We start from the raw sequence: 25203 nt of genomic DNA, 5'->3' as shown, positions 1-25203 counted from the left end.
GTCTGGAATGCCTGGAAGTTGAGGCACAGCAGGCAAGTTCCCTGAGGCCCTCGACCAATAAGCCAGGATCAGACCCCTGATACTCTGTACGAGATACTTGGGGTAGTGCCCTGGAACTCAGACCAAATCTCAACTTTTAAAGTCACAACAAAGACTGGAAAATCAGTTTAAAAAAACCACTGGCCTTAGAAAATTTCCACAGCAACAGGAAATGTGAAAACACAAACTCAGAAGAGAGGACACCAATTCCAAAACATCATGCAAAGACAGAAAGAGAAATATGAATTGGACTCAGGACCAAAAAAAACCAAAAACCTCCTGGAAGAGATAGAAAGGATTTTAAAAATGAAAAGAGATCCATAAGCTTGTTCAAGAAGCAGAAAAAGGGGGGGATATAAAATTCACCTGAATAAAATAACTCCTTAAGGAGAAGAATGGGGGGGGCAGAGGGCAGCTACATGGTGCAGTAGACAGAGCACCAGTCCTGGAGTCAGGAGTACTTGAATTCAAATCTGGTCTCAGACACTTAATACTTACATAGCTGTGTGACCTTGGGCAAGCCACTTGACCCCCTTTGCTTTGCAAAAAACAAAAACAAAAGTAGAGTTGGTCAAATGAAAAAAGAAATACAAAACTAAGTGATGAAAGTAATTCCTTAAAAATCAGAATTGAGTAAGTACAAAGTTAATTTAATGGTTCCCAGATTGCAAGAAAAAATTACACAAAATCAAAAGAAAAATAGAATATGTAAATAAAATTCTTTACTGAAAAAAAACAACTGACATACAAAATAGAACCATGAGAGAAAGTTTCAGAATTACTGGACTACTTGAAAGCCATGATTTTAAAAAAAGAACCTGGGGGTGGGCTAGGTGGCGCAGTGGATAGAGTACCGACCCTGGAGTCAGGAGTACCTGAGTTCAAATCCGGCATCAAACACTTAATAATTACCTAGCTGTGTGGCGGTGTGGCCTTGGGCAAGCCAATTAACCCTGTTTGCCTTGAAAAAACCTAAAAAAAAAAGGGGGAACTTGGACAGTCTCGTTCAAGAAATTTTCAAGGAAAACAGCCTTGATATCTTAGGACCTGATACTAAAAGAGGCAGTGAAAGTATCCACTGAGCACCTCCTGCAGTTTACCAAAATGAAACTCCCAGCAATATCATAGTGAAATTCCAGAAATTTCAGTTTAAGGAAAAAATACTGCACTCTGGCAGAAAGAAAAAATACAGTTAAGAAGAGGAGGAGGAGGAGGAGGAGGAGGAGGAGGAGGAGGAGGAGGAGGAGGAGGAGGAGGAGAGGAGGAGGAGGGGGGAAGGTTAAAATAGGCATTGAGGAAAAAACTATTACTCTTTGTGATGATATACTTAAAGAATACTAAAGAATCCATTAAAAAAAAGTTCAAGGCGCAGCTAGGTGGTGCAGTGGGTACAGCACCAGCAGTGGAGTCAGGAGTACCTAAGTTCAAATCCAGCCTCAGACACTTAATAATGACCAGTGTGGCCTTGGGCATGCCACTTAACCCCACTGCCTGGCAAAAAAATAAAATAAAAATAAATAAAAAAACCAAGTTCAAATCATTAACAACTTGAACAACTTTGAATTAACACTAACTATTTTAATTGGTTTATAAAATAAACCTACAGAAATCCTCAGACTCTGGTTTTTTTTTTTTTTTTAGTTTGATTGTAGGATTTAGGAAAAGTTAGCCCTAATAGCGAAGTCAAAATAACAAAGATATTTTCTTAAGACTAGGTCAGTTATAGATTTAGTAAGTAGATAGCTGGATAAGACTTTATCAATTAGTGGATGATAACTTAGAATGCAATATATATATATATATATATATATATATATATAATATTATATATATATATATATATATATGTAACTTGAGGAATAAAACAATCATGGGATTAAAAGAATATTTTAAAGGCTGAGTTTCCCTTTCTGGCAACTGGAGAAAGGGGAGTTGACAAAAAATAAAGTTCTTTAAATTTAGTTGTATAAACTCCTTTAGCTGAGTATTTTAATCTTCAGTAGTTGGGTTTTCCTTTCTGGCAACTGAAGGATGGGACATGAAAGGTGAATGACTACTATAAACTACAAGTTCATAGTGTAACTGCAGAAAGGAAGCTTTCTGGTTATAAAATGCTTCAGATGTGGAGCAAGAATTTCTGGGTAATCTCACTTGAATAGCTAAATGTTGCCAACAGTAAAAGTGTGAATAAGAAAGCCTGGCAGGAATAAATTAGTTAGATGACTTGCCTTGTCTAAGTGAATTATGTTCAAAACAAGTTTCCTAAGATTGATATGTTTTTATTCTTCTTTTCTCTTATAGAAATAAACTCTGCAAATTCCTTCTTTGTCACCAAATACTGAGTCACTAGTTGACCTGAATTAAGGGGAATCTGTCAATCATTCTATTAAATCAATAATTATTTTATATTTTATATTTATATTTTATATAATAATTATATAAGGGATTCTGAGTAAGAGGATCACTTATGATCCCAATGGAACAGGAACCCTGAGGAGCAGATCAATTACAGTCCCAAGGAATCAGAAGTTTTTCCTGTTTAAGGAACAGAACACAAACCAGGAAAACAGTGACCAAACTTCTCCCCAAATCACATCAATTAGAGACCACCAAAAGTTTTTAAACACCTCCCCCCAGAACTTGTTCTGAATACATCAGTGTCAAAAAGCATGAAGTGTCAAACAATTCCTTGTTTTCCCTCCCTGCCCCAACCACACATATTTGAACTTTAAATGAAGTTTAACAATACGGGGTAGCAATCATGATCTCAAACAAAGCAAAAGTTGAAAGAAATCTAATTTAAAGTGGTAAGTAGAAAAGCTTTATCATCCTAAAAGACAGACAATATTGCAATATCAGTACTGAGCAAATATGCATCAAATGGCAGAGTATCTAACTTCTTAAAGGAAAAAAAGAATGAGTTACAGAAGGTTATGGCCAAACAGAAGTTATAGTCAACTCTATTAATGGGTCACCCCAACTTTCTCAAAATTAGATAAATCTATTCATAAAATAAATGGGAAATCAAGGAGATGAAAATAATGTTTTCAAAGTTAGATAGGATAGACCCCTGGAGAAAATGGAATGGAAATATAAAGGAATATGACATTTTTTGGCTGAAGGTGAGAAAATGAACATCTATTAGGGCATCAAAGGCCATAACCAAATGGAGAAAATGAGAAATATTAAATGTAGACTTTACAGATCTTTCAGAGATCACAACACAATATGAAGTTCCAAGTTGTGGAAACATAGATTAAAAATTAATTGGAAACTAAATAATCTAATTCTAAAAAATGAATGACTCAAAAAATAAATCAGAGAATGAAACAGTAATTTCATTAAGGTGAGTTACAAGAGGTAAAAATATTAAAATTTGCGTGATTCAGCCAAAGCAATATTAAGAGGAAATTTCTATCTTTAAATTTTTACAATAAAACATAGAAAAAGCAGAACAAGGATTTGAATATGAAATTTTTAAAAGCAGAATAAAATGAAAAATGTCCAATTAAACTTGAAAAAGGAAATCTTGAAATCAAAGTTGAGATTAAGAAAACAATTTAAATCAAACTAACAAAAGTGTTGGTTTTACAAAAATATAAACAAAATATCTAAGCCATAGGTTAATTTGATTAACAAAAAAAGAAAAAAAATTACTAGTCTCAAAAATGGAAAGATGAAGAAATAACCAATTGAGATGAAATTGTAATGAATGGGAGTTATTGTGCTCAAACAGATGACAGCAAAAACGGATGGATTCATACTTACCAAAATATATAAACTACTATTGATAACAGAAGACAACATAGAAGATCTAATTCTATATTTAAAAAAGAAATTCAATAAGTTTCCAGAGGAAAATTCCTTAGGACATGATGGCTTTGAACTTGAATTCTATCAAACATTTAAAATATTTCATCTCAGTAGTATATAAACTATTTGAAACAATAGGTTAGGAAAGAGTCATGTCAAATTGCTTTTATGGCACAAATATGGTTTTGATACCTAAAGAAGGTGTAGGAACAGACACAAATTAAAACATTGTCAGTAGAAGTATGAAATGATCCATTAATTTTGAGAACTAATTTGGAATTATGCAAAGAAAGGAACATAACTTACAAACTTTTATAACAAAGATGCAAATACACATCAAGGAAGTCATTGATAGAATAAAGACTCCATATACACCAAAATATTTATAACAGCACTTTTGGGGGAAGCTATGAATTGGAAACAAAGTAGATATTCATCCACTGTGCAATGGCTAAGCAAAGTTTGAAATATAAACATGATGGAGTACTGACCTATAGGGTATTGTCAGCCTGAACTCATCATCTTCTGTCATGAGTTGGACACTGGAGGCTCCAGGTCTCTGACTGCACCCCTCCACCCCAGCCCAGGCAGTCCCACGGCAGAGAGAGTGGCACTGGAAGTCCCTGGGACTGGAAGAGGAAGACACAGGAGCTCCAGCCCACCATAAATGGTCAGCTCACAGGGACTTCTACTGGCTATTCTCTGTTGTCGTAAGATCTATAACAGAATATTGTGTCAAAAACCACCATTGCACATTTGGATGGAGAGAAGATATTATTAAAGATATTATACATAATCAACATCACAAATATTTAAGGGTGTTTTCTACATTGTGTGCTATCCCCAGAAATGAAGGTTATTTTGGTTTGTATTAAAGAAATGGAATAATGATGATGAAAATCTTTCCATATGTGGGCAACTAAATGACACTGGGTAGAAGACCTAAATTCAAATCCGGCCTCAAACACTTAATAATTATTTAGCTGTGTGCCCTTGGGCAAGTCATGTAACCCCATTTCCTTGCCCAAAAAATAAGAATCTATCCATGGTGCAATTCAATTTACACCCATTGACCATTAGAAAAGCAAATTACCACAAAACTTGGAATTTCTGCACATTGATACCAGATAATCACTGGCTCCATGGCTGATATGACAGCACTCACTTATACTTACACACTTGAAATGAAGAGGGTTCCCCTGGAAATGAAAGGAGAACATATGTACACAGGAACCATTCATGCATTCAGAACAAATGATTTAAAGGAAGGTTGTTTTATGAATTTTACAGAGGTTACTATTTTAGGAATGGCTCTTAATGCAGGAGTTTCATTTTTTTTTTACTTTTGAATATCTTTTTTTTTTTAGGTTGTTGCAAGGCAACCGGGGTTAAGTGACTTGCCCAAGGCCACACAGCTAGGTAATTATTAAGTGTCTGAGACCGGATTTGAACCCAGGTACTCCTGACTCCAGGGCCGGTACTTTATCCACTACGCCACCTAGCCACCCCACTTTTGAATATCTTAAGGAGTGTTGGACTCTCTCATGTTCCTACATTGCTTGGAAGGCCTTCAGCAGCCAACCCTAATGTCATAGTTCTGAAAATGCTTTGTGGTAGTGTTGCTAGAAGAATAGCACAGACAATATTTTATCTACTTCATGTGACCCCTTCATTGGATGCAATTAGTGACTGTTCTCCCAGATTTTTAAACTGCTTCACAATATTGAAGACACTAAACTATGAGTGCAGATAGCATGGCAAGAAAAAAAAATTCAATTTTAAATGCACTACAGTGAAAACCTATACTGGATTTTAAAATGATCTGGATTCATTTTGTTTTCTGATTCAGATGGAATAATTTGTGATTATTGTAGCAAGAGGGTATTTTGAAATTTTTTCTTGTTCAGTTGGATAAACTTGTTTGGAGGTGTTAAAATAAAGTTCTCTGATACAATAATTTCTCCTCTTGTGTAAATTTACATAATGATGTATTGAATATAATTTCTAGTGATCTATTCTTTAAAACCAAGCAATGCCAGATTCATACTTTGTAGCCATTTATTTTAGTGGGAGACCTTGGTCATTTTAAACTAAGTTCCTTAACCAGTGTCAGTTGGAGTAAGTGATTAAACCTAAGAAAGAAAGAAATGAAACAAAAAATGATTTCTTTTATCTAGTTAGTCAAAAATAACATGGGAGGGGAAGACCCTCAGGGTTTCTGGCCAAAACAGAAAAAAAATGCTCTTTCCTTTCTGTTGGAGTCAATTTAGCCATAAAAGGCCAGTCAATAGCAAACAGAAGGGGCAAGAAGGAAATTACATCTCTGGATAGGGGAAGAGGTTATGACAGAACAAATAGAAGTGAGAATCACAGAAAATAAAATGGATAATTCTACTTCTATAGAGTTGAAATATTTTTGCATAAAAAGATCAAATGCAGTCAAAATGAGAAGAGTGATGGTTAAGTGAGGAAAAACATCTCTGTACTAAATTTTTCTAAGGGTTATTGCATATGGAAGATATAGAAAGAAGAGCTTCCATTTTCCATGTTTGAGACATTCACCAAAAGGTCAAAGGAATGGGAAACTTTCAAAGCAAGAAATGCAAGCCAACAATAGCATTATAACAAAAATGGTCCAAATCACTCAGAATGAGAGTTCTCATTAAATTGACGCTAATCTTTTAGTTTGTAACTCATAGAGTGATCCCCAAGTTCAGGGCCATTCCTGTCTTTTTGTGACCCACAATAAGGTCCATGGAAAACTGTCCCTTTAAACAAAAGAGCTGCTATGGAGGAAGGGAAGGGGAAAAGTTTCTAAACTGTCTTCTCTCTCCCCAGCCCTAAGACCAAGCCAAGGATGGATAAAGGAAGGATGGAAATACCCATGTGAGGAGTGGAGGGAGGGAGTGTACCCAAAGACCGATCCTTATCCCAGGGTATGACTTCTAGATCATTTCCTGTCATGCCCCAGTGTAAACGTGACTCATCAAGAAGATAATACAAATTTTACATTTAACAATGGAGCAATAAGAATCAATTTACATCCCAGGAGCAGGTAACATTTTACATTTTTACAAAAGTGAACAGTATAAAGGATTACAAAATTGTCTCTAATTACAAATTCCTATATTCTGTTAACTTTAATTTCCTTAACTAAAAATGGAACAAAGTTAGTTTAATAAATGAAGTTTAATTCTCTAGGATCTTACCAAGCCCTATAGGTGGATGGCATCCTTGCAAACACCAGCACTGAACTAACTGGATGATCAATATTTATAGAATTTTAACACAGGATCAGGATCATAAAACTTTTGACAGCCACCCTATCAGGTTATACATTTGTGCATAAAGATGCCATTGATTACTTTATGTTTACCTAACCCATCCATAAGATCTGTTCTATGTCACAACTGACAAACATTCAAATTTGCCCCAGGATTACTGTCTCCTCTTCTACCAAAGTGCCATAAAGACAAAAATTCATCTTTTATCTAGATAACCAGAGCAGTTTCCTGTTTTCTCAGTCTGGCCTTTCATTTGATTGTTACACAAACCTGAAAGCCAGCCTTGCAAATGCAAATTAGAGGAGGACTGTATTTTACCAATAGAGACTGCTTTTCAGATTTTATCTAGAAGCATAGACCTTGTGGACAGTAAAGGTGAACATTTCAGACATACAGACTTTGATTAGAGGCTGATGGAACAACTTTTAATCAGACATATAGAGATCAAGAAATGTTAAAAAAATTAAAAGGATATTAGATTAGAAAATTCACAATTCTCTGCATCAATATCAGTGACAGAGAGAAAATGAAAAGATTAGTTATTTGGACATCATAGTGGAAAATAAGGTAGAAAGCTACTGAGTTGCACAGAGATTAAGAAGAAAGGTTTCTGTGGACAGCCAGGTTTCTGAGGGGACAATTCTTAGAAGTCAGGATGAGCTGAATTCAAATCCTAATTCACATCCTCAATAAATGTTTAACCCTAGGCAATTCACATTGAGTGTCTAAACCTCTGTTGCTTCTCATATAATATAATCAAATTGGACTCTACGGCCCCCAAGGTTCTTCCCAGCACTAAATCTATGATCATATTAGTGATAGAAAGAAAAAGAAAGGGCCGCTTATTATGGGAATGAGAGCAAGGGAAAAAAAAACTTTTGAGGAGAGAGGGAGCAAAGAAGATAGAAGGAGAGAGAGAGAGAGAGAGAGAGAGAGAGCAAATGGACAGACAGAAATAGAGATAGAGATATAAAGATAACAGCAGAGAGGGTCAATGAGACATCATGAAAAAATCTAATTGACAAAGCAGAAGAGAGAAAGAGACAGAGACATAAAAGAATCACATGATACTGAGCAAGGGAGTGAGGGAAGAGAACATTTTGGAGGACAATGAAAAATAGAATTAAGAGACCACATGAGAGGGAGACATACAAAGGAAAGAGCCCACTGGCAGCTGTAGAATAAAGCAGTTTTGTGTCATAGTGGTTAGAGCACTCTCCTTAGAGTTGACTCATTGAATTTAAATCCCAGTACAGCTTCTGACAAAAAAGATTTTTTCCTTTGGAGAAATGACTTAAATTCTGTCATTCTGTTTTCTCCTCAGCAAATGAATTGAGTGGAATTTGATGGTGCCACCTCTATGATTCTGAATTTCAGAGAGAGAAAAAGCTGTCCCCTGGGATTAAGCTCTCATAGAGAATTGTAGGGAATCGGGATCAAGGATCAGGATATAGAAGTAAGGCTGCACAAGAAATCAAAGTGTGTGCAGTGGGAGCCCATTATGAAGCACAGTAAGCAAAAGAGCAAGTATACCACAGGCAAAGCAAAGATGTAAATGAAAAAGATTCCTAGCAAATGGAGGGCAAGTCTTTTAGGTATAATTGTGCTTAGGGCACTACAACCTCCAGCTCCACAATCTTCTAGATTTCAGAGAGAGAAAAGGATGTCCACTTGTGATTAATCTGGAATAAAGAGAGATTGATAAGGCATTGAGGTTGAGAAGACAGAAGGAAACTCCCATAGGAAATAAGAGTGCCTGCAGGGAGAGGAGTATGTAGACCAAAATAAGTAGTCCTTTTGGATAGCTATTCTTGGAAGTGAGACTGACCTGAGTTCAAATCCCAGTTAATATTTGGAATAAATAATTGACTCTTAGCAAAATGGTCTGTATTTTGTGGCCTTGTAAATGTAGCTGACCTTTTTCCTGTGCTCTGATCAGCCAAAGGAAAAAGAGGGGAAAGAGAGCTTTCCTCTGAAAATTTCCAAAAGCTCAAAGGACATAGTCTTTTCTGACCAAGTTAGAATTATAGGGTGAAGGGCAGAGAGAGACAGACAGAGACTCAGAGACAGGCAGATGAGAAGAGATTCTTTTCCCATTAGCAGAAATTTGTATAATTACAAGCTAATTAGAGAACAAATTTATGAGAGAAGTTAATCTGGTTATATTTATTTCCAAATGTTGATAAAGCTGTAGTTTGTATATTCTTATCTATCTATCTATCTATCTATCTATCTATCTATCTATATATGTATGTATGTATATTGGTGTATCTTACAGACTTTTGGGGTGTAAAGTTCCTAAGAAGTACTCAGAATGTAGATTTGGAATGTGCATCCCAAGTTTTCTCTATAGGTTTCTTTCTCTACTCGAGAGCAAAGGATTGATTGCTTCAATGTATGGAAGATAGTTTCACTGAGTAAAAGATTTTGAGTCCTTAACTGAATTGGAGTTAATTTACAAGTTTTGTTTTCAGTGATTCCAAAAGTGGTGAAAATATAAGGCAGTAACTTCTGTAATTAGAAGCTTTGAAGAATTATCTAGCATTTAAGATGAACCTGGTGCTCATCATCTTGGAAAGGAAGAGGCTTGCTTGCTTAGAAAACAAAATGGAACAAAGGAATAAGAGATTTCATTTTAGGAAAGTAAATTATCTGACTACTGTAGTCTTCAGAGAATCATTTAGCTGAATGGAATTACTGAGAAGCAGTAAGAATAAGAAGCAAAGTCAGAAGCAAAATGAGGAATGAAGGAATTAAGATGAATTATACCTTTGTAAGCTCTTAAATAAGGAACCCAATTGGTAGCATTTTGCTTGATGATTAGAGAAATTGTCTGTAAATCTTGAAGTTCCCATTTTGATCAGGGAAGAATAAAGTTTTGTGATGAATTTGAGATGTAAGGGAAAAATGTGCTAAAATTGCAGAGACATTGAGTTGATTAAAGGTAACTAATCCTAAAGGTAGTATGAGACAAGATTGAGGAAAAGAAGATTGAGAAAGAAGTGTGAAGGGAAGAAAGGGAAGGAGTGGATGAGGGGTGGAGAGGCATGTCTATGATTTGCAGGAATCCGTCTGGTTTAATGAGTCAAAAAAGTAAAAGGTGTGTGGAAATATTCCTGAAGTCCTGTCAGGGTTGAGAAGTATTTATGTTAAGAAAAGTCTTACAAGTGGTGAAGCCAAGATGGCAGCACGAAGACAACATTTCCCAGGACCTCTCTTCCAAAATATTTCAAAAACTTTAAAATTATGACTAACTAAATTTTTGAGAGACAGAACCCACAGAAAGATCCAATGAGGCAATTGTCCAGTCCAAGGTAACCTGGGAGATCTTGGGAAAGTTCTGTTCCATGAGGTTGGAGGGGTAGTAGCACAGCCAGGATCACCTGGCAGGAGTAAAGGAGCTTCAGCCTTCCAGGAAGAGCCAGTGGGTGCCTGGGTCCCTGGGAGCGCTGGCTCCTGGCAGTAGAAGCAGTTTCCTGACCTGCCAACCCAGGGAGCACCAAGCACAACTTGGAAGATCAGTGGGAAAACCTCTGCCAGAGCAAGTGCAGAGCCCAAGCCAGCATGACGCTCCTCAGCACAGCCACAGCCCTCAGAACAGCCCAGACCCTCAGAACAGCCCAGATCCCAGGAAATGGAAGGAGGCCTACAGAGCCACCCAGCAGGGAACCACCCAGAGAACTCATCCCATGGAAGTTAAGGGGGTGGAGGGATACTGTCGAGGTCTCTGCTCTGTCCCTGCAACAGGACTCTTGTAGTTTGTCTGTATTCAGACCCTGGTCACAGTCTGTACCCTCATTGTCATAGAGCAGGGACCCTCCTCATAGCCCCAGGGCAAAGGAGCATGCTTCTGGTCATCCACAGACCAATGCACAGGCAAGAGAGCAATCAGAGCCTCTCATAATACCTTGAAGGAGCCTAGGTCCTTGCAGGTTGGTCCCAATAAAAACTCAAAAGCTTGGGAAGCACCCACAAACCAGGGTCCAGGCTAGGGAAATTAGTTAACAGAAAAAAAGTGAATATGGCCATAGACAATTATTTCGGTCACTTAGAGGATCAAAATACACAATCAGAAGGAGACAAAATCTAAGCTTCTGAATCTAAAGATTCCAATATAGAAGTTAGGTTCAGGCTATGTCAGAGCTCAAAAAGATTTTGAAAATCAAGTAAGGGAAGTAGAGGAAAAGAAATGAAGGAGATACAGAAAAAAAAAACATGAAAACAAAGTCAGCCGATTAGTCAAAGAGATTCAAAAAATGCTGAAGAAAACATGTTAAAAACCAGTTTGGGTCAGATGGAAAAAGCAGTTCACAAAGTTAATGAAGAGAACAATAACTTAAAAAGTAGAATAGCCAGATGGAAAAGGAGATAAGAAAACCACTCTTTCAAATGTGGAATGCAGCTAAAGGAAGCCAATGACTTTGCGAGGAATCTAGAGACAACAAAACAAAACCAAAAAAATGAAAAACTAGTAGAAAACATGAAATATCTCATGGAAAAAACAACTGACCTGGAAAAAAGATCCAGAAGAAACAATTTAAAAATTATTGTGCTACCTGAAAGTCATGATCAGGAAAAGAGCCTTGACTTCATTTTCAAAGAATTTCTACAGGAATACTGCCCTGATATCCTAGAAGCAGAGAGCAAAATAGAAATTGAGAGAATCCACTTATCTCCCTCGGAAAGAGAGATTTAAAAAAAAAAAAACAACCCCCAGGAATATTATAGCCAAGTTCCAGAACTCCCAAGTCAAAGAGAAAATATTACAAGTAGCCAGAAGGACATAATTCAAATATTATGTAGGATCACACAGGACTTAGCAGCATTCACATTCAGGGCTTGTAGGGTTTGGAATATAATATTCTGGAAGGCAAAAGAGATTGGAATGCAACAAAGAATCAACTACCCAGAAAAACTGAACATCCTCTTCCAGGGGAAAAGATAGACTTTCAATGAAACAGGGGAATTACAAATGTTCCTATTGAAATAAGCAGAGCTGAAGAGAAAGTTTGAACTTCAAGTGCAGGACTCAGGTGAAGCATAAAAAGAGTGTAAGGGAAGGGTAAATTATGAGGGACTTGATGATGAACTGTATGTTTACCTGCTTGGGATGATGATACTCATAATAGTCATATGGACCTTCTCATTTAATAGAGCAGGTAGAAGGAGCATATATAGACAAGGCACAGGAGGGAGCTGAATTTGACAGTATAATACTGTGTAAAAAATGGAGTCAATGGGTGAAAACGGAATGTACTGGGAGAAAGGGAAAGGAGAGTTAGAATGGGCTATGATATTTCATGTAAAAGAGTCAAGAAGTAGCTTTTGTAGTGGTATGCAAGGGAGAAAGCTGAGGGGGCATAAGGGAGCTTCATTCTCATTGGAAATGGCTCAGAGATGAAACAACATACATACTAAATAAAGCATAGAAATATAGAGGGAAAAGGAGAGAAAGGGGATGGGAGAAAGTGGAGCGGAGGGGAGGGGAGATGTAGGTTATAGAGAAGAGGGTAGATCATAGGAGAAGATAGTCAGATATAACACGTTTTATTTTTTTTACTTTTTGTAAGGTAGTGGGATTGGATGGCCAATCCAGGACCAAGGGATTTGGTGGTTGCTGGGCCTCTGGGGTGGGATGAGGGCTTGGGCCTCCTGGCGCTCTGTCCACTGCACCACTCAGCTGCGCCACAGCACCCTTTTGAAGAGGGACAGAGTGAAAGGAGGGACAAAGCAGAATAAATGGTAGTGGGCAGGAATGCATGGAAGGGATTATAATGAGCAACAGCAACTGTGGAAAAATATGGAAGTGACATCTATGATAAACGTATGATAAAGAATGCAATCCACCCAAGGGACAGAACTGATGATATCTGAACACAGACTGAATCACATTTTTTTCTCTTTTTTCACTTTATTGCTCATGATGTTTTTTTTTTAATTTTTTGTGGGTAGAGGGTGGCTTATGTTTATTCTTACACAAGACTATTTTAGAAATGTCTAAATAAATTTTTAAAATGTAAATTTAAAAATTTAAAGTAAAACCTTGCATTCCAAAGAACCCAGGACAGCCTGCTTTTGTGATAAGACTTTTTTTGCTAAGTGAGGCACTCACTGTGAGAATCCTACTTGTTCTAGTCAAAACAGTTATGAAGGTAATAAGGACCTCAAAACTATGAGGGTCCATAAAGATCACCCCACCATCTGGTGAGATATATATTTTGAAAATATTATATTCCTTGTGTCCGTTGATGGAATAGATTTCTGTGAATATAGTATACCCTGAAACTCAGCCAGTGGGCTAAATGGGAAGGGGATAAGGCTGGAGAAATTGCAGTAGAATCTTTTTTATTTGGGTTTTGGAAGGCAATGGGGTTAAGTGACTTGGCCAAGGTCACACAGTTAGATAACTATAAAGTGTGTGAGCTAGAATTTGAACTCAAGTCATCTTGCTTCCAGGGCTAATGCTTTATCCACTGTGCCACTGTCCAATTGGCTAGAATCTTATAAAAGAAACTGGCTGTGTTTTCAGCATGACTCCCTCTCTAAGACACTGTCTTGGTGTGCCTGTGAGTTTACCCATCCTTTTCTGGAGAAAAGTAAATAAAAACTTTCCTTTGCTCAGACCAGTCTCTAAAAGTTTTATTTAGTGTATTTTTATCACACACAAAGGGAATTAGTCCTTCCTAGCATCTGAGTACACCTGATTCCCCCTCCCCCACATTCTGGTGCAGGGCCTCATTCCCTCACAACTGGACTATGGTATTAGTGATTCTGCTGGCCTCAAGTCTCCCTACTCCAATCCATCTTGCATTGGGCCCACAGATGGCTTTTCCAAAAATGCAAATCCAATTATGTCATGCACAAACTTCCCCAATAAACTTAAGTTGCTCCCAATTGCCTCCAGTGTCAAATATAAAATATTCTCTTTGGAGTTCAAATTCCTTCATAACATATCCCTCCTGTATTTCCAGTCTTATTATACCTTCTACTACTCCAGCTCCCACACTTAACTCTGAGATGCAATTTCTAAACAGACATAAATTCAATAAAATTTTGACTGCAAGTCAGAAATGAGAGAGGGACTCCAGGCTGCTCTAAGTGGTCTTCTCTGGTTATTTCTTGAGAGATTTTTGGTGACCATTTTACTCTGAATAGTTTCCCTGAGAGGATCTTTCCCCCACCCTTGAGACTTGGATTTTCCTCAATACTTACTGTTTCTTCTGAATCTTTATTCTGTGTTTAAAGAATCGTTCCAGTTTGAAGAAGGATATACGTGTTTAAGAGGATACCTCCACTTTAATGGGGAAGAAAGACTTTTTTTTAAAAAGAAAAGGGTCTTCAGGGAAGCTAGGTGGTGCAGTGGATGGAGCACTGGCCTTGGAGTCGGGAGAACCTGAGTTCAAATCCAGCCTCAGACACTTAATAATTACCTAGCTATGTGACTTTGGACAAGTCATTTAACCCCACTGCCTCGCAAAAAAAAAAAAAGAAAAAAGATAAAGCTCTTTATTACAAATAAGCCTGGAAAAGAAAAGGATTTTAGGAAAGAAAAAAGTTTTTAAGAACTAAAATGGACGTATCATTTCATTTGAAAATTTATTTGTATGTGATTTAGAAGAGAATATAGAAGAAACAAATTTAAATTTTAAGAAAAAAATTAGAAGACTAAATTTTGTCTGCCATATGTATAAATATATATATATATGTACATGTACATGTATATGCATATGTATGTGTACATGTACATGCATATGCATATGTATAGGTGTGTATACATATAAATGAATACACACAGTGCAAATGAAATGGGTAGACCCAATTAACAAATTAAAATAAAATATTTTAGAAATTTGACACTGTAACTAAATTGCATCATCTCATTGATATAAATATAAAAACATCAGCACAAATAGTAAGTGGTAAAATTAATCTTAGGGAAAATTCAGCAAAAGATTGTCATAATGCTGAAAGTTTTAGTTCTTAACTTTCAAATCTCCTAAAGAAACTGAGAAGAAACTCTGGTCTATTTAATGTTGTATCAAATCTTCATATATATATATATATATATATATATATATATATATGTATATATATATATATTCTATGTATGTTCATTTTTTGAAAGAAAGAACTAAATTTAAGAATACTGGGTTTAGGGTGAGGCTAGGTGATGCAGTGGATAGAGCACTGGTCATGGATTTGGGAGAACCTGAACTCAAATTCAGCCTCAGACACTTAATAATTACCTAGCTGTGTGACCTTGGGCAAGTCACTTAACCCCATTGTCTTGCAAAAAAAAAAAAAAAAGAAAAAGCTCTTTATTACAAATAAGCCTGGAAAAGAAAAAAGGTTTTAGGAAAGAAAAAAGTTTTTAAGAAGTAAAATAGACATTTCATTTCATTTTAAAATATATTTTTTTTCTGTGATTTAGAAGTGAATATAGAAGAAACATATTTAAATTTTAAGAAAAAATTAGAAGCGTGGCTAGGTGGCGCAGTGGATAGAGCACCGGCCCTGGAGTCAGGAGTACCTGAGTTCAAATACAGCCTCAGACACTTAATAATTACTTAGCTGTGTGGCCTTGGGCAAGCCACTTAACCCCATTTGCCTTGCAAAAACTTAAAAAAAAATTAGAAGTAAGACTGCTAAATTTTGTCTGCCATATCATTTATATATATATATATATATATATATATATATATATATATATATGTATGTGTGTATGTATATGTATATATATGTATATGTGTGTATGCTTATAAACAAATTCACACAGTGCAAGTGAATTGGGTAAACCCAATTAACAAAATAAACTAAAGTAATTTAGTAATTTGACACTAACTAAATTGCATCATCTCATTGATACAATTATAAAAAATATTAGCACAAATAATAAGTGGAAAAGTTAATCTTAGGCAAAATTCAACAAAAGATTGTCATAATGCTGAAGGTTTTAGTTCTTAACTTTCAAATCTCCTAAAGAAACTGAGAAGAAACTCTGGTCTGTTTAATGTTGTAGCAAATATATATATATATATATATATATATATATATATATATATATATATATATATACACATATATATATGTATATGTATATACATATACATATATATATGTAAGTGTATGTAAGTTCATTTTGTGAATGACAGAACTAAGTTTAAGAATAGTGGGTTTAGGGTGAGGCTAGGTTGCCCAGTGGTTAGAGCACCAGCCCATGAGTCGGGAGTACCTGATTTCAAATCCCGCCTCAGACAATAATTTATCTCGCAGTGTGGCCCTGGACAAGTCACTTAATCCCATTGCCTTGCAAAAAAAAAAAAAAGAATAGTGGGTTTCTTACTTCATATAGAAAGGGACTTTTGACAATTAGAAAAATCTTTAGAAGATCTAAACAAGAACTTTGTACAAAAATCTTTAATCCTGATACAATGGTCAATCTTTACTATCTTTATATGTGGTTTGTGCCAGTTCGTGCTGGCGGGTCCTTCCAAGCATTTGTTGAGTTCTTTTTTTCTCTATATAAATCAAGGAAAGTATAAAGACTGTTAAAAATATAACTTTTCACCAGCCATTCCCCATTTGACAAATGGCCAGAGGATATGCAAAGGCAATTTACAGCCGAGGAAATGAACGCAATCCAAAGTCATATGAAAAATTGCTCTAAATCACTACTTATTAGAGAAATGCAAATTAAAGCATCTCTGAGGTACCAACTCACACTTCTCAGAGAGGCCTATATGACCAGAAGGGACAATGATCAATGTTGGAAGGGATGTGGAAAATCTGGGACATTAATACATTGTTGGTGGAGCTGTGAACTCATCCAACCTTTCTGGAGAGCAATTTGGAATTACACTGAAAAGGCAACAAAAATGTGCATACCCATTGATCCAGCAATACCACTACTGGGCCTATACCCTAAAGAGATTATGAAAAAAGGGTAAAATCATCACTTGTACAAAAATATTCATTGCAGCCCTGTTTTTGGTGACAAAGAATTGGAAATGAAGTGAATGTCCATCCATTGGGGAATGGCTTAACAAATTATGGTATATGTATGTCATGGAAAAGTATTGTTCTATTAGAAACCAGGAGGGATGGGGATTCAGGGAAACCTGGAGGGATTTGCAAGAACTGATGCTGAGGGAGATGAGCAGAACCAGAAGAACACTGTACACCATAACAGCAAAATAGGGGTGATGATCAACCATAATAGACTTACTCATTCCATCAGTGCAACAATCAGGCATAATTTTGGGGTTTCTGTGATAGAGAAAAACATCTGTATCCAGAGAAATAATTGTGGAGTTTGAACAAAGAACAAAGACTTTAATTTAACACCTTTAATTTAATAAAACTTGTCACCTTATTATGTAATTTTGTTATCTCATATACTTAATTTTTCTTCCTTAAGGTTATGAATTCTCTATAATCACATTCAACCTAGATCAATGTATGCCATGGAAACAATGTAAAGACTAACAGACTTCCTTCTGTGGGAGTTGGGGGGAGGGAAGTAAGATTAGGGGGGAAATTGTAAAATTCAAGATAAATAAAATCTTTCCAAAAATCTTATATAACTTTTCAAAAAGTCGATAACTAAAACATAAAATGGTTAATGTTGGAGAGCTTGTAAAAAGATTGGAACATTAATGCACTGTTGGTAGAGTTGTGAACTGATTCAACCATTCTGGAGAACAATATGGAATTATGCCCAAAGAGACTTTTTAATCTTTGTATAATACATACAATATGTGTAATTCAGTGACCCAAGACAACTCTGAAAGATCTTTGATGAAGAATGCTATTTATCCCCAGAAAAAGAATTGATTGTGTATGAATACAGATTATAACATTTTTTTTTGCTTTATTTTTTGGGGGGAGTGTGGAGATCTATATATTTTTTCAAAGCTTGACTTTCACAACTTTCCATAATAATGGAAATGTTTTGTATGACTATACATTCATTACCTATATCAAAATGCTTGCTTTCTCAGTGGGAGTGGGGAGATAGGGCAGGAAGAAGGAAAAGAATTTTGAACTTAAAGTTTTAAAAACAAAATTTAAAAATTGTTTTTACATGTAACTGAGCAAAAATAAAATACTAAAAAAATTTTAAAAAACAACTATAAATTCTTAATGAAGATTAAAGCATCTTATTTTCATTTTTTTCATTTTGTTTTTATGTTTATTTTTCTTTATCATTGTTTTTTCCCTTTTGTTCGGATTTTTCTTTCATATGAGGTTACTCACTGTAAAGGATATAGGGAATAGAATGGAGGGAAGTAGAAAAATGTGGAACTCAAAATCATACAAAATAGAAATGTTGAAAACTATCTTTACATGTAATTGGAAAAAATAAAGTAATTTTTCAAGCCAAAAAGAAAAAAGACTTTGCCATGTATACAGCATACCATAAGAGAGGATTGAAGATGAAACAATAAATTTCGATTGCAAGAAACTTATGTAATAAAGTATACCTGTTGTTTTCAAAGCTGAAAAGCATTTTTTACTTACTTGTTGGTTTTCTTATGGAATAGCAATTTGTAGATTAAGAGCTTTTAAGGCCTTGTCAGTTCTAGGTCTGGGAGACTGTTCGTGAACTCACACAAGTCCCTTCAGGTCACTAGGCTAAAGTTTTCTTTAAAGTCACTGAAACAAGCATGTCTTGAACTCTAAAACCATTGAAGGCTTTGTCAGCTGGATACCTCAGAGTCTGTGGGTGATCTCACATAAGTCTTTGAACATCTTTAGTCCTCAGTTTCCCTGAAAGTCATGGGAAAGACATGTAGTTTATTTTTATAAAAAATTTTTAAACTTAAATACAAATGGAGAAAAGGGAAAAAAAAAGTAAAATTTTCCACGAATACAGGAAAACCAAAGAAAGGATTTAATATAAAACAGTAAATTTCCATTCCAAGAAACCTTTATGTTAAGACTATCCTTTGTTTTCAAAATTGAACTATTTCCTCTTTTTTTCTTACTTGTTCTTACTGTATAGCAACTAGTAGTTTAAATTCTTTTAAGCCCTGTCAGCTCTGGGTCAAGCAGCCTGAGATAATTTCACACAGGTTCCTTCACTTTGCTAGACTTCAGTTTCCCTGGCAGTCTCAGGGGGGGACATGTCTTACATGCGAAAGTTTCTGAAGTTATCAACTCTATAACTAAAAGCTTATGGGTGATTTACACAATGGTCCCTTCAGCTCCCTTGGTGTTTTCAGGTGTATGACTAAGAAACTATTGACCATCTCACACAGGACTCTTCAGTTTCGTAGATCTGTTTCTCATTTAGTAATCATAAAGCCTTTTATTGTCCCAAACCTCCTAAAACCTCTTCACCTCTAAAGTAAGAGCATGTGGATGATCTCACACAGGAACCTTCAGTTCTCTAAGTCTCAGTTTCCCTATAATCTTGGTAGGGACAGGTGTTTTGCAATCTAAGGCCTTGTCAGCTCTAGGTGGAGCATTCTGTGGGTGATTTCACTACAATCTCAGTTCCCCAGGTCACAATGGAGGGTGTGAGGGAGGGGGAGGATTGGGGGTGTCTTGATCTCTAATACTTCTGAAAGTCTTGTCAACTAGATACCCAAAAATACGTTGCTGATCTCACACAGGTATCTTCAATCCCTTGGCCACAGTTTCTCTACTAGTTAATCAGAAGGCCTTGTGGTCCAAAATGTGTGAAGGCCTTACAAGCTTAACACTTAAGAGCCTGTGAGTGATGACACTCAGGTCCCTTCAAGTCCCTAGGTCTCAGTTTCTTTTGCAGTTTGAGTGGGTGAAAGAGGGGCTCAGAAACCTACGAGGTCATTGTCACCTTTATTTCCTAAGACTCTGTGAGTGATATCACTCGGGTCCCTTCATGTCTCTAGGCCTCAGTTTCCCCACAGTCATAGTTAAGTAGTATCCTAAACCATAAAGCCTTGTTTCCTCTAAGAACCTGTGGATGATGTCACAATGGTCCCTTCAGGTCATTAGGACTCAGTTTCCCCCACAATCATGGAGGAGAATTGCTTTCATGAACTCTAAGTTTTCTGAATTTCTGGTCATCTCTAGATTTAACAGCCTGGGGGTGATATGATATATGGTTCCTTCACTGTTTTGGGCCTCACATTTCCCTTCTTGAATAGTTGGAGGAGGGTGCGTCTCAGAATCTCAGGAAATTATGAGTGATCTCCCACAGGTCCTGTGGCAATCAGACCTTCTAGTCCAAAACTTCTTAAGGTATTGTCATCTCTACTCCTCAGACATTGTCGGTAATCTCACTAAGGTCCTGTCAGTTCCCTAAGTCTCAGTTTCACTTGCAGTGGGGTCAGGGGGAAAGGCGGAAGTGGCAGTGTTGAGGTTTGTAGCACTAATTTTAGGTTTTTTGGAAGGCAATGGGGTTAAGTCACTTGCCCAAGGCCACACAGCTAGGTAATTATTAAGTGGCTGAGACTGAATTTGAACTCAGGTCCTCCTGACTCCAGGGTCGGTGCTCTATCCACTGCGCCACCTAGCTGCCCCCCTTTTAGTACTTCTAATGGTATCAGCTCTGTATCTCAGAATTTGTGGTTGATCTCAAAACTAGTCTTTAAGATCCCTGTGCCTAGGTTTCCCTTAAAATTAGAGATGGGATCGCTTCTCTGCCTTTTGGCTAAGGGCAAGAGTAGTATAAAATTACAAATGGGACTGCAAATCTATTATTTTTAAATTTTTTTCTTAACCTAACAATAGCCCTCTTATCCATTCTATTTCTCAAGTATCAGAAGGGGAAAGATCAAGAATATGTTCTCTGGTCCTTTATGTCAGGAAGCCCCACCCAAAATAGTAAGAATTTCCAGAAACTCCTGGACAAGTAGAGAGGGCCATCAGAGGTGGGAGGTGACGGAAGTGCCCCCTGGAGCGGTGGAGGGGTGGTGCCCCCCAAGGAGTGGGAGAGAGGTGGTGCCCCCCCATCTTTTGGTCTCAAAATGAAAACGAAGTATGGGACGGGAAGTCGTTGCCTGATTGGTTCTATCTCTTAGAATCATCCAATAAATATTCTATTCTACCTTAAAAGACGGCTGAAGGAGCCAATCAGAAAATCAGCGCTCCGGGTTGCTGCAATCTCTGCTGGTTAGTGGGATGCGCATGCGCCCAGAGCCAAATCACATAGGGAAATCACAGGAAGTTGAGAGCGCTCTAACTCTTCAAATCGCTTTACGCTCGCCATTTTGGTAAGTCCGCCGCTTGGGTAAGTCCGCCGCTTGGGTAAGTCTCTCAGCTGCTTGGGTAAATCGAGGCAGAAAATCTTAACAGGTTTGCTCCCTTGGATTCCTAGTGCTCTCATCTAACTGTTTGAGAGTCGAGGAGCGGTTTTTACGGGAGTATTTTGGGGAATTCAGAGGGTTTAGAACCCGACCCACCTGGTCATCCTGTGGATCTGGGATATAGAGACAGGCAGGCCTGCTGGCAGGAAGAAAGTAGATGAGCATTTACTTGGAGAGGTTTGTTCTGGAGACAGCATCTAGAGAGAGGGTGTGGCCTAGGTAGGTGGGGTCTCAGTCTGAGGTTTCAGTCCCACCCTGCCCCCCCCCTGCCCCTCCCATCCTTCCTCTGCAACCCAATGAGGGAAGGATCAACTGCGGCCTCAGGATTTTATAAGAGTTAGAATTAGCGTTAAAAGTTGATCTTTTCTCACGTCTCCTGTTTTTGATTTTTTTTTACAGAAGAGGAAATTTCAGACCTTCAGAAACTGAATAACTTGGTCTAGGTTCCGTGAGTATAAGCCACAGAGCCAGCATTGGATCTCTTTCCCCACCCCCTCCACAGGTCTCTCCTCCCTTGCCTTGGCCCAGATCTCCCCATTAGGGAAGCCTTATTCCGGGCTCTTCCTAGGCCATTGTTTGATCACTTTCCCCATAGGCCCATTGTCCCCTGGCCCCACCTCTGAATTCCTGTCTGATACTAAATGATTCCATGTCTGAACATTTGGTGGTGGGTGTATATTTTCCTCCCTTTATCCCACCCTAGGTCATGGAAACTCCAGAATCGGTGGAATTACAGTCTGAGAAAGGTCAGTGGGTGTTGGGTACCAAAGAAAGGGGGTGCAGACAAGGCAGGGTGCAGCCTTCCTTTTTATGATTTCATTGTACCTATTAGGTCCCACACCCCAAGACATTGTGAATCCTCAATTTTTCCTATAGAACTTCCTCAGTGCTTTTTGTAGAAAAAATATAAATCCAGTATGAGGGAAGTGAAAGAATAAATTGAATGAAGAGTTGGAGTGGGGTAGATCTCTGGCTTTGAAAGTAATATTTCATCAAATTATTGCCCCCCAGATTTCCTGCTGTACCCTGGGCAAAATAAAGTTCACTAAAGACCAGGTTGTACTGTGGTTCTGCCTTTTCCATGCATCTCTTAGTTACATGCAATAATTGAAATTTCAGCCCAAGCCAGCACACTTATCCTTTGAGACTGTGTTAGCCTCAGTGGTACAAACGTTCTGAGACCTTTCAAGTGCCTAACTTCTCAGATTGACCACCAATTGAGGGACCAAGATTTAGTACTTTGCTAATCTGTGTGGCTAATATCACCACCTGGGTTACCCTCTATTTCCTGGCCACCAGAGGTCTCTAAATATGAAAGATACCCAGAATTCCCAGGATGGGGGGAACCCAGTTTCAAGGAATTTTATTGACTGAAGACTCAAAGAAAGAAGGTAAATTTGAGGAATCAGGAATGTGGTGGTTTGAAATAAGAACTCTGAAGAATATGAAATTATGAAGTTTATTCTACTTTTCCAAATTCTTTTTTTCCTTCTCTCCCTTCCTTTCTTTCTCTCTTTTCTTTCTGTTTTCTTTCCTTCTGTACTTAGGACTGTTTTGTTTAAGGCCTGGTAAGATTTCTTGGGTTTACAGGCCCCAAATCACTCTAGCTCTCCTGGACTGGTTAACAGTGATTCTCAGGGTAAACTCACTTGGTCATTTATTAGGCTCTGATGGGTTCAGAGTGAATGTAAAAATCATTTATTCTATATTGACCAGAAACCCTGAAGATCTTTCCCTACAAAATTGAGATTTTATGTTTTCACTGCACAAAAGAGGATCTGCTCCGTTCTTTGGTTTCTTACCTGTCTTAATCAATGAGAAACCCTGAGGTTCTTACCCTCCTAGCTTAAATCTTTTTGGTGGAATGGGGAGAATGGTCATTCTTGACCTCTTTTCCTCATCTCTATCTTCCCTAAGCATGATCACTGAGTAGGCATTGTCTCAGTAATATTGTGACCAGGGAAAGACCTAGCATGTAAAGACCAAGGTCTCCAACAGAATAAGGGACATACTCAGGAATATTGAACCCTATCTGGTCACTGTATTCAAATGACTCTGGAGTTCGAATTGGGACTGGTGACTTGCCTAGTACTCCACCCCCCACCTCATTTAAATCCATTTCACTTGCATGTCATGACATCACCACCCTGTCATCATGGTCTTCCTCAAGAGGGAAGGACAAATAATCAGTGATCAGTGATATAGATGTGAATGATAAGGGCAGTCTCCAAAGGACCTTAATGGTGGCAGCCCCATTAGGATTCCTTCTCTTCAGGGTGGGAAACTCAGGATAGGAGCTCTTCCCATATTTCCTTCCTGGCACTCCAGATATCCTCATCTAAATAGTTGAGGGTCAAGGACCTGAATGGAGGATCTTGGGGAGTTGTGACCATTTGGGTCCCTCTCCAGGAACTCTGTGGACAGGCAACCATGTGGGATGTAGGACAGGAGATTTTAGTTACTTGGAGTTGCTCATCCTAGCAACTCCATGCAGGGATAAGGTGTGGGCCAAGTGGGCAGAACCCAAGACCTAGGGTTTACCTGCCACTCCCATGTATCTTCTAGTTGCATCTCACTGAGGGAGGGGAGGGATCAACTGTGACCTATCATGATTTGTCTTGTCCCTCATTTTTTAAAGAGGTGGAAGGGGAGTTCAAAGTTAATCCTTATTCAAGCCCCTTGTTTTTTACAGAAGAGGAAATTTCAGATCCAGAGAAGCTGAGTGACGTCAGCAATGTCCCTACCAATACATTGGTGGTAAGTGACAGCAAACATTGGATTCCTTACTGCATCCGCTTCACAGTTCCCTACTGCATCCATCCCTACTGCCTATATCTCCCAATGGGATAAGCCTTGTTCCAGGATCTTAAGTTGTTGTTTGATCGCTTTGCTTTTTTGTTATTTTAACATTTCATTGTTTTCTAATTATATATAATAGCAATATATATCCATCATTTTTTCATTTTTTGCAAGGCTCACAATTCTATAATTTTTCCCCCTCCCCTCCTCCCCCCACAGAAGGCTGTCTGATAGTCTCTACCTTGTTTCCATGCCATACATTGATATAAATTGAATGAGTTATAAGAGTAAACTTAAGAATTAACATAACCCCCCCACGCTCAAGAAGATGAGAAACCTCAACAACAGAGAGAGAGTGAAAAAAAAAATTGTACTTCAGTCTGTGTTCAGATTTCAATGGCTCTGTCTCTGGGATGAGTTGCTTTCCCTATCATAAGTCCACCAGAGAAGCTGCTTCATTATTTTTCCCAAAGTTGCTACTACTAGCTATACTTCCACTCTATTTCTCCCAACTCTCATTTATTCTATTCCCTCTCTCCTTTCATCCTGGCCCTGTCCAAAAGTGTGTTGAATCTGAGTACCCTCTCCTTTGATCTTCCATCTGTTCTATCACCTATTCCCCCCTTCCTTCCCCCATTCCCCCTTATCCCATTCCTTTCCTCTCATTTTTCTCTAAAGATATATTTCCTCACCCTATTAGTGTGTATGTTATTTCCTCCCTGAGCCATTTCCAATGAGAATGAAGGCTCACTCATTCCCCCTTGCCTTCCCCCTTTCCACTCCATTGAAAAAGATTTTGCTTGACTCTTATGTGAAATTTCTTAGCTTCCTCCTCCTCTCCTTTTCCTTCCTCCCAGTACTTTCCTTTATCACCCAGTGACTCCATCTCTTTACTATATTATACCATTATATTCCGCTCTTTCCTGTGTCCTGTCTATATATGCTCCTTCTAACAGCTATTATAAATGAGAAAA

At 37.7% G+C, this 25203-nt stretch overlaps 1 long non-coding RNA gene across 1 annotated transcript; it reads left to right on the top strand.

Moving 5' to 3' along the window:
• Positions 1-21828: 21828 nt before the first annotated feature.
• On the top strand, positions 21829-24189 carry LOC141502684 (uncharacterized). Its single transcript, XR_012472618.1, has 3 exons — positions 21829-21878; positions 22134-22176; positions 24123-24189. It is a non-coding gene; the product is annotated as an uncharacterized LOC141502684 (long non-coding RNA).
• The last annotated feature ends 1014 nt before the right edge of the window (positions 24190-25203 follow it).

Source organism: Macrotis lagotis, chromosome X (assembly GCF_037893015.1).
Source record: "Macrotis lagotis isolate mMagLag1 chromosome X, bilby.v1.9.chrom.fasta, whole genome shotgun sequence".
Lineage (NCBI taxonomy): Eukaryota > Metazoa > Chordata > Mammalia > Peramelemorphia > Peramelidae > Macrotis > Macrotis lagotis.
Note: the sequence above shows the minus strand (reverse complement) of the source record. Positions and strands in the feature narration are given on the sequence as shown.